General features: G+C 53.3%; 2 non-coding genes across 2 annotated transcripts; one reads left to right on the forward strand and one right to left on the reverse strand.

Moving 5' to 3' along the window:
• The first annotated feature begins 7,026 nt into the window (after positions 1-7,026).
• On the forward strand, positions 7,027-7,099 carry TRNAK-UUU (transfer RNA lysine (anticodon UUU)). The gene has a single exon. It is a non-coding gene; the product is annotated as a tRNA-Lys (tRNA).
• A 152-nt stretch (positions 7,100-7,251) lies between these two features.
• Positions 7,252-7,324, reverse strand: TRNAK-UUU (transfer RNA lysine (anticodon UUU)). The gene has a single exon. It is a non-coding gene; the product is annotated as a tRNA-Lys (tRNA).
• Between the last annotated feature and the right edge of the window lie 1,734 nt (positions 7,325-9,058).

Genomic DNA, 9,058 nt, shown 5'->3' on the forward strand with positions numbered 1-9,058 from the left:
TGTGGCAGTGATTAGCTGTTTATAGCACAAACCTATAAATGAAAAGGTTCATGTACCAGTTAAGCTGAGAAACCTGGTCTTGTGTTGAACCACTTCCACTTCTTAGAAGCTTCAGGAAACCAGTGTTTAAAATTAGCCCTGCCTGCATATCTGAAACGACTGCTGTATAATGCTGATGTTACCGTGCTCCTCACCTGCTCCGTCCAAACCGACATGCTTTGTCCTCCCCAAGCTGCATCCAGCTGCCCAGTGCCTGACAAACAGCCACGCGAGAACAACTGGGACAGATCCGCTGTGGCTCTGAGGATCCTTTGACTCTGCCCATCCCTAGAAGTGGCACAACGCGGTGAGGAATTTGGGGACCTGCCAGCTCAAGGAAACTGCCAGTCTCCATCAGGCCACTGGCAAATTCTTAACAGGGTGAAATCCTTGAGTCAGAGGTGGGAAATAGCTGAGTCACGATCAGCCACAAAGGAAATCTCCACAAGACAGCAGCCCCCTGATTGCCCAAAAGGAGAGTAGTCAGTGCCTGATGGCAATGATTAACACATTCCCCACTTGCTTTTCAAAGAGCTAAAAACCTGCTAAAGCTGCTGCAGCCTTCACCCCAAACGAGGAGATGCAGGCTAGAAATTAACCGTTTCAACAGCATTACTGGGTGAGCAGGTGAAACTTTTTTTTTTTAATTCCTGGAAAGGAACAAAAGGGGAAGTCCTGCAGCTATTTGAATTTGTCAAGCCCTATCAGTTTCAGTATCCACCCAAAGAGCACAGCTTCATATGCAGAATGCTCTGCAGTGACTCATGTTCACAGCACAATCCAGTTCAACCTACCCTCCCTCAACAGGTTTGAAAACTCCCTTTATATTTGAAGAGAAAGCATGCTGTCCATTCACTAGCCACTGAAAAAAAGTTAACTTGAACCTGCTGGTGAAGGAACTTAAGCCTTGACCTGCTAGTCTCAACACTAAAGCTCAGAGCAATATGCCTGTAAAATTGTTGTATGTCCCTGGACCTGGTTACAATAAATTCCCCATTTCAGTGTGAATCCGCTTGCACTTCTGTGGGCAATACCAAAAGGAGCCCTGCAACTGCTGCTTCAGTAAAGGAAGGCTGGAGCATGAGATGAACTAAAAAGAGTGGTTCCTGAATTTGCCTACACAGATGCAACTTTGGGGAAGCTTTTACTCTGTGGAATCTGGAAGAAGTGCCAACTTTTAACCCATGCAGTAGTTCAAATCAGGTTTTAAAAATGTGAAGCCAAAAACTTTCACAGCAATACCTAAATTGTCTTTCACAGAATTTTCCAGGCAGAGTAAATGAATTTGTTATTACTACATCAGCTACAAAGAATGTGAGCCAGTACGATTAGCTACATTAAACAGTAAATACCAGCAAAATAACCAGGCTTGTGCCTGAGGAATGTAACCAAACATTTTAGCTGTAGACAAAACAGGCTGAACATCTATCTAGCAGGCAGTGCAGAAACCTCAGTAATGGCAAAAATCTGAGCTTTAGCACCAGTTCAAGTTACTGACCACTGGTAACCATTCAACCCCTATCCCTCCCCTGCCCCATCTACGAAAAAGGACTTTGTTAGAGGCTTCTGATAGTTCTTACAGCATTACATTTCTCTGAAGTAAGGCCCTATCAGGAATAAAATTATTCGGAAAAGGTCAAACATAGCTCTAAATATTTAGGAAAGTTTGATTAAAGCGTACTGAGCTTGAACATTTGATACAAGTTCAAGTTACACCGATAGTGACCAGATCTAGGTAGTAAGTCAAAGTGACTTAAAACAGCTGAAACCACTTCCACGTTATCAGTCTCTTAAATTTTAACTAAGGTTTCTACTTGATAATGCCAAACACATTGCAACACAAACTGGCCCCAGGAGCCTTTACACGCTGAGCTGTACTTTGTGCCAGCTGCAGACAAACTTACCGACCTTGAACTTCTCTGCTCTAAGGAGTATCGCTGGGATGAGCCAGCTGCTGCTGCAGTTTCTCGGGCAATCCCTTGGCTCCTGCCAGGAAGAGTCTGGGGGGGGTCCTTGCGCAGGAGAGGACCTCCAGCAGCCCTGGGGGTGCTCAGTGAAGCCTCCCCAGGAGCTCTGCCCCGCCTGGCTGGGCTCCTGGTCCTGCTGATGCTCTGGGCTCTGAGTGGCTCTTTCAAAAACCCCTCCTGCCTCCAACTCCTCTAGTCAGGAGAGGGAGTCACTAAATACATCAGCTTCTGATAAGAGCTTGAGTTGGTGTGAAAACCAGCCAAAATGGGAGAAAGCAGTGGATTTCCTCTCCACCCTGCATTCCTGGAAAGGGACTCTGCTACCCTCGGGTTAAGAGTCAAGGAAAGATCACTTTAACTATTTCAACACTGGCTTTATTAGAGAAAGACAGGCAAGTCAGCGCCTTGCCTTCAGTCTATACAGCTAAATTCTATTTTTAGTAAGTTTGATTCTTAGTAATACTAACGTTCTTTAACTAGAAATTAATCTTGGGGTTACTGAAGGCTATCTTCCCAAGGACACAAGCTCTAAAATGTGTCTAGGCTGCAGATACCCACAAGATTTATGGAGGCAGCCACCAGTCATTGTCCTGCCAAGGCAGAAATTCCCACTTATGTTACCACCCTCTGTACACAGGCTGGCCAGAAACACGAATGGTGGAAATTCCCTGAGAACTAAGAAACTTCTTGCTCAGCGAGCCCTATTTAACTTTCCCCTGCAACTCTATTTTCCCACCTATTTTATCCCAGGTATTTTACCCCACAACCCTGAAAGTGTCTGAACTAACTTGCAGCCAACTGAGCAAAGCACCAGTGAATTTACTGCCGTTCCCCTCCACGGCTTTGGAGCTACGTCTGTAAGAAAATGACACTGGACCAGAGTAATGACTTGGAGGAAACCGTGAATCACACAGGAGTCATGAACTAACCAGTTTTTCCACTTGAACACTTTATATGGTCATGCACACTACAGGAACAAGCACATCTGCCTGTGAGTGAAGTTCCTTCTCTTCAGAGATCAAAACCCCACTAGACCACAGCTTTTGATGCTTGCAGCAGGAAAGGCTTGAGACAAAAGATCTTAACAGACCCAGAAGAGAGCGCAAGCACCGGGTGCATGACTTTTCTTGGTGGCAGCTTCTGAAAAGCTGAAGCTAAACTTCTAATTCAAGTTCAGGTTTTGTTTTTAAAGTTTCCTTCTTTGAGGAAAGAACACCGTTTCTGACTTCTGTGCAAAGTGAAAACGGAGCACGCGGTGTGGACTCCGTAATGGCTCACTTTAGCAGTGGGTTCAGGCCTGACATTTAAGTCTTGGCCTCGCCTTGGCATCATCCTTTTTCATGTTTTCAAATAAAGCACAACTTCTACTGAAAACAAACTTGCAGTCTCATGCACAGCATCGGGTAGAGAGCAGCCCCGGAGGAGAGGCTTTAAACAAGCGCTCATCTGACAAATGAGTCAGAGCTAATTAGGTTTGTCCCTACCAGCCTGAGTTTTCATGCCCGCAAGTCCTTCCGCCCACCGGTCCGACCTGGCTTGTGCCAGAAGCGCCGATGCCTCTCCCTGCAAACCTTGGCTCTGTCCATGCTGTCACAGCGCTTCTGCCTTTCTCTGGGCCACACATGTCCCCTGAACACATCACTGCGTTCCCGAGTTCATACATGTCCTTCGGGAGCTGCACGACGCCAGCCAAGGAAACATCGCAGTTGCCCATCGACTACCACCCCCTAACGAGTGCGGCCTTGTCACGACTTTACTCTGTGAGACCTTGTGAGACCTTGGCTGGTTATCTGGGGGCTTTGGGCTGGGAAGGGGCAGCAGGAGAGAAAACTGGGCTGTGAGTTACACGATTTAACAGATTTCACACTTTATAGACGCTTGACTTCCAATTTTTGCTGCCCTGTGCTCAGCTAAATGCTCTAATTCGTTGCTTTGATACTCATGTGGCATTCAATCAGGAAAAAATATCCTCTGCTTGGGAAAAGCAGAGAAAAGCCCCATTTCACTACAGAGGAGTCTTTTAACGCATTACTTATGGCAACAAAAGGCAAGGCTACTATTTTTAGTATTTAGTTGAAACACTGATTTTAAAGAGTTCTTTTTTGGCATCTGCTCTGGAGTAAAATCCAGATCTTCTAATACAAAAAGCGTTCTCATTCTGAATTTCACCTGACATCAGTTTTGTTGCTGACACAATGCAACCGCCACGAACTGTGTGCTGCTCCACAAAGGTCTGCCAATAATGCACCAAAATCAGCCAACCTTTGATAAATGCTAGTAGTTAACAAATACAAATGTTATGCAACGCTCCTTTTATTGCAAAACATGTTAAGCAGGAGCTAAAACAAAACTGATTGTTTCAATTAAAACAGGCAGACTGGCAAATTGCTCTGCAAATCTCCCCTAAATCAGCTGCTGCTGACAGTATTTGCTGCTGGTGATGTCTGGAAGGGAGCAGCGCTTCCACCCTGCTGCGCACCCCCTTGCTTCCATTTACCTCTGTTTTAACAGATGAAATTGGGCTTTTCTCGGGGCTGCTTTTGCCAATAGCAGATACTTCCTTAAGGGAACGGCAAATGAATATCCCTCTCTTAACACACTCAACCATGGAGCAAGGAGTAGTCAGATGACGACAACAGGCTGCTTTACCCAGTAAGGGCTACGCAATACCCTGAAGAGACCGCGCTGACTGGTCCTGTCAGTGTTGAGCCAAGGACTTTAGAATTTGAGTCAAACTGAAGCTGATAATCACCTATTTTTTTTCACAGTAGTGCAAAAGGAGAAAAGACCTTATTTCAATCACATCTTCAGCAGGGCTAGCTGCGTGATGTTTCACTTACAAGTCTGCGTATTGCTGAACATGTGGGTGCTCTGGCTCTATCCCTGACAGTTGTTAAACATCCAGGCATTCACTCAAAGTCCCATTCCGTGTCTGTTTGCCACACCAAGTGCCCAGCACACTTCTGAAGAAGCAGGCACTCGGGATATGAATTTTACCCCTTTTGGACCAGCACGTTTCCCGTGCAGCCTCCCAGCAACAGGGGTAAAGCAGGGCGGTGCTCGGCACCTGACCTACCTGGCAGAAAGAGCCGACGCTGCCCTGCTTGGAGCAGGGCCACCTGCGCTGGCAAAGCAGCAACGTGGAGCTGCTGGAGAGCACCAGGTGAAGAGAGACCAGAGCAGAAACAAGCCTAAGGTCTTACAACAGCATTCGGCTCGTACTTCTGTGGCCCTTTCATTCTCACTTGTTCCATCTTCTCTAAAAGTTCGTAATTTGCATCTATTAAACTCTGCTTCTGTCAAATTTAAGTCTTGGATAGTTGTAGGTTTATTTCAGCTCTTTTTAACCCTAAATTCTGCACTACCTCAGACAGAGTGTGTCATAAGTGATCAGTCTAGAAACGAGGGATCATCTTTTAAAGTCTACCTGTTTAATCAGTGTGAAACATCACACATCTGATCTTTTGGGTTATTAAGTCCCGCCTGACAATACTTCCTTGTTGTTAATATTGCACTTAGCAGAGCGGCTACTTCCAACCTCTGCCTCTGGCAGTGTCTTGCCCTGGAAAAGGGTGGCAGCATTTAAGGTGTGGAAGATGACACCCGGCAACAAACTGTCCCTGTCAGCTCTGTGCTATAGTCAGACCGTACCACACTTCTCTGCAACTTTTACTCTAAACGCTGCCGCCAAAGTTATCGATGTTGCAGGTCACCGTTAGGCACGCAAAAGATCAGAAAGCCAAAAGCACACTTTGGAAAAGATGCAATAATGCAGAAACACTTGTTGCATCTCCTTTTATTAGCGGAACGGACGGCATAAGCATCAGCTGACTGCAAACCGTATGCCGTCAGACAACAGGGAGATGTCCTTCAGAGTGTTCAGCGGGAAATATAATTAGAATAATACTTAAAAAAAGTTTGGCAGCGCGTTAGCGAATGGCAGCGGCACAGCACCGCTCCATCAGCGGCACGATGCTACTGAAACACGATCATTCGGTCAAAGGGGGAGGTTTTGATCGTGGTTTTGACGCTTGATTTTTGTTTTGTGGGGTTTCTGGCTGCCCATGAAGATAATTTTCAAGCAGAAATGCTGTCAAGGTAGGGCGCAGTAGCTTTTGCTCTGGCTGTAAACGCACACGCACCACCCCCCGGTGCCAGCAGCCGGGGGCGACGCTCCCCGCCCCCCCCCCCCCCCCGCCTCCCCAGGCCCCTTCCCACCGGCTCCGCAGGCCGGGGGGATGGGGGGTTAGTTTTCTGCCGAACCCCCCCCCACCAGCACCTCCGGAATCCCCCCCCGCACCTCGCTCACTGCTCCTCAGCCGCCTCCATCCCCCACCGCCCTCCCCGCTTTCCCCGGCCCGGCCTGCTCAGCCCCGGAGCGCTGCACCCCCGAGCCCCGGCCTCCCGCGGCGGGCTCACCCTATAGCTGCTCCATGGGCCCCCAGGTCGCCCGGCAGCCTGGGTTCGGGGGGTGGGGGGACGGGGGTGGGTGGGGGGGAACGGGACCCCTACACCCCCCGAGGGCTCCTCGCCACCATCTTAGCGGGGCTCCGGGCCGCCACTTCCCCTCGCAGGCAACATGGCTGCGCGGCCGCTTCCGCGGGGGCGCCCGGCGCGGCGGGGCCGCACCATAGAGCGCCCCGGAAGCTGCCCCTAGAGAGGACGGGAGCCCCGCGCGGGAAGCGCGCCCGCCCCCCGCGGTGGAGGACAGAGCGGTGAGACGGAGGACGCGTCCCGCCAGCCCCGTGCAAGCCGCCCCCCACCCCCTCAGCCCGGTGCAACTCCCCTCAGCCATCCCCCCCAGCCCGCTGCAAGCACCGGAACCGCTTACTAAGGTACAGAGCCGCGCCTCTCTCCTCCAGGCCGGCGAAAGCCCTCCCATACCTCCATCAACCCGGGCCGAACTGGGCTGTGCCCCCAGCCCACCCCGGGACAAGCCCTTCTCGTACCTCCCCCGGTGCGAACCCCGCGTTCCTCCCGGTACTCATGATAATGCTGGCCCGGGAGCGAAATTCGCAGAGCCCGGATAGCTCAGTCGGTAGAGCATCAGACTTTTAATCTGAGGGTCCAGGGTTCAAGTCCCTGTTCGGGCGATAAAGTTTTCTTCCTCCTGGCTGTTTCTTTTTTCGCTCAAAAGTCTTTTACAGTCGCGATAGGAGCGGCAGGATCCCGGACAACTCTACTGGCGAAATAAGGAAAAAAAAAAGCAAAAAGCACAGAAAATTGGAAAGGCAAAAGATTATTTCGCCCGAACAGGGACTTGAACCCTGGACCCTCAGATTAAAAGTCTGATGCTCTACCGACTGAGCTATCCGGGCTCTGGAAACACAGCCCCCTCTGGCTCTACATGCCGCTATTCAGGGACTGCGCGGCTGCCTCCCCCCCGCCTGCCCTCCATCACAGCCCACCTCCCTAGGGCCACTCGCCACCGGCTAGCTAACACCACGGGTACCGCACAGCCTGGGATACGGATAAACCAGCGCGGGCTGATCCTGCACCTTCTTCTTGCCGTAGGTGCAGCAGAGGCTCTCGGGCAGGGGGTGCCCTGTGGAGGAGGGTCCCCCACTGTGATCCCTGGGGGTCCCACCTGCCTCTCCTTCACCCCCCCCCCGCCGTGCAGCAAAGCAGGGTGCAGCTGGGAAGGTCGCACTGGTGACCCCCCGGGATATTTCAAAGGGGGTTAGGCAGAGTGCAAAGAGAAGGAGGGCAGGGACTAACCCGACCCAGCAAAGGGGATACTGGGGTGTGTTTAATTCGTGGGGTTTCTCCAGCAGACCCACAGCTCAGCCCCACACCGTGGGTGACGATTCCCGTCAGAGCGTGGGTGCAGCCCGTGAGGTTTTGCAGGCGGACGTGCTGCTGATTCGGGGTCATTTTTCCATTAGGGCCTGGTGGGAGATGGGGCCTGGGGGTTCCCAGCCACACCAGAGGGCCCCCCTCCAAGTCCCAGCTTCCTCCCCACGTGGCATGGTGAATCCTGCAACCAACCTCCATCCTCCCCATCTCCTGGGGAATCTTCAGCAAAGCAGGGAGGGCTGGGATAATAACACTCTGTCACCACGAAAACCAAACCACAGGCCGTGACCTGCAGCCCTCCCAGCACGGCTTGTGGCTCTCCAGCGCGGCATTGGGGTTTCGGAGGTGAAGATTACCCCCGTCTGCCAGAGCCTGGCAGGGCCAGCTGCCTGCAAAAACAAATCACGGCCACCGCTGCGATGGCTCCAGCACATCTGTTGCCCACAATGTCCTTCTGCAGCCGCTTCTCCTCCTCCTCTCCCCCTCCACCGAGCCCAGAGTTGGCTGCTACGGGCGGGAGCATGTCCCCACCAACCCTGCCGGGGGGGGTGGACACGACTCTAGGGACCACCACCAGCACCTCAACCCCAGTGGGGGGGTCCCAGCACCCTCCTGCGCCTCCCCACAGCGGTACAGAGGAGCACCCGCTCCCCTGGAGGTATCATCCCAGTGGGACGCAGCGGGAGGTGGGTGACCCGAGGGATGCCCCCGAGGATGGGGCTGCAGCTTTTTGGGGAGGTGGAGGGGGCTCATCGCCCACCCGCCGTCCCGCCGGCGGGGGGGGGGGGGGGAGGCAGGAGGGGCACCCCAGGGGCTCCGGCGGGGAGGGGCTCATCGCCCACCGACCATCCCGCCGGCGGAGGGGGGATGCAGGAGGGGGGCATCCCGAGGGCTCCGGGGGGGGGGGGGGGGATGTGAGAGCGTCCCGGGAACATATAGGGGGAAACCGGGGGGGCACCGGGGTCCACCCCCGCCTCGCCCCCGGCCCCCCAGCGCCGTGCAATGCGGCGGGCCGCCGGGAGATGGCCCCGCGCGGCGCTGCGCCCCTCCATTGTCCGCCGCCGCCGTGCTCCCTCCCTCCCTCCCTCCCTCCCTCCTACCTCCTCCCTCCCTCTCTCCCTCCCTCCCTCCCTCCCTCCTTCCCTCCTCCCGCCGCCGCCGCCGCGGCGCGGCCCCGCCGCCGCCCGGCCCCAGCCCGGCCCGGCCCGCCGCCGCCGCCGCAGCCCGCTCGGAGCAGGTAGGGCTGCGCCCCGGGG

The sequence above is a fragment of the Leptosomus discolor genome, chromosome 21 (assembly GCF_034619465.1).
Source record: "Leptosomus discolor isolate bLepDis1 chromosome 21, bLepDis1.hap2, whole genome shotgun sequence".
NCBI classification, from domain to species: domain Eukaryota; kingdom Metazoa; phylum Chordata; class Aves; order Leptosomiformes; family Leptosomidae; genus Leptosomus; species Leptosomus discolor.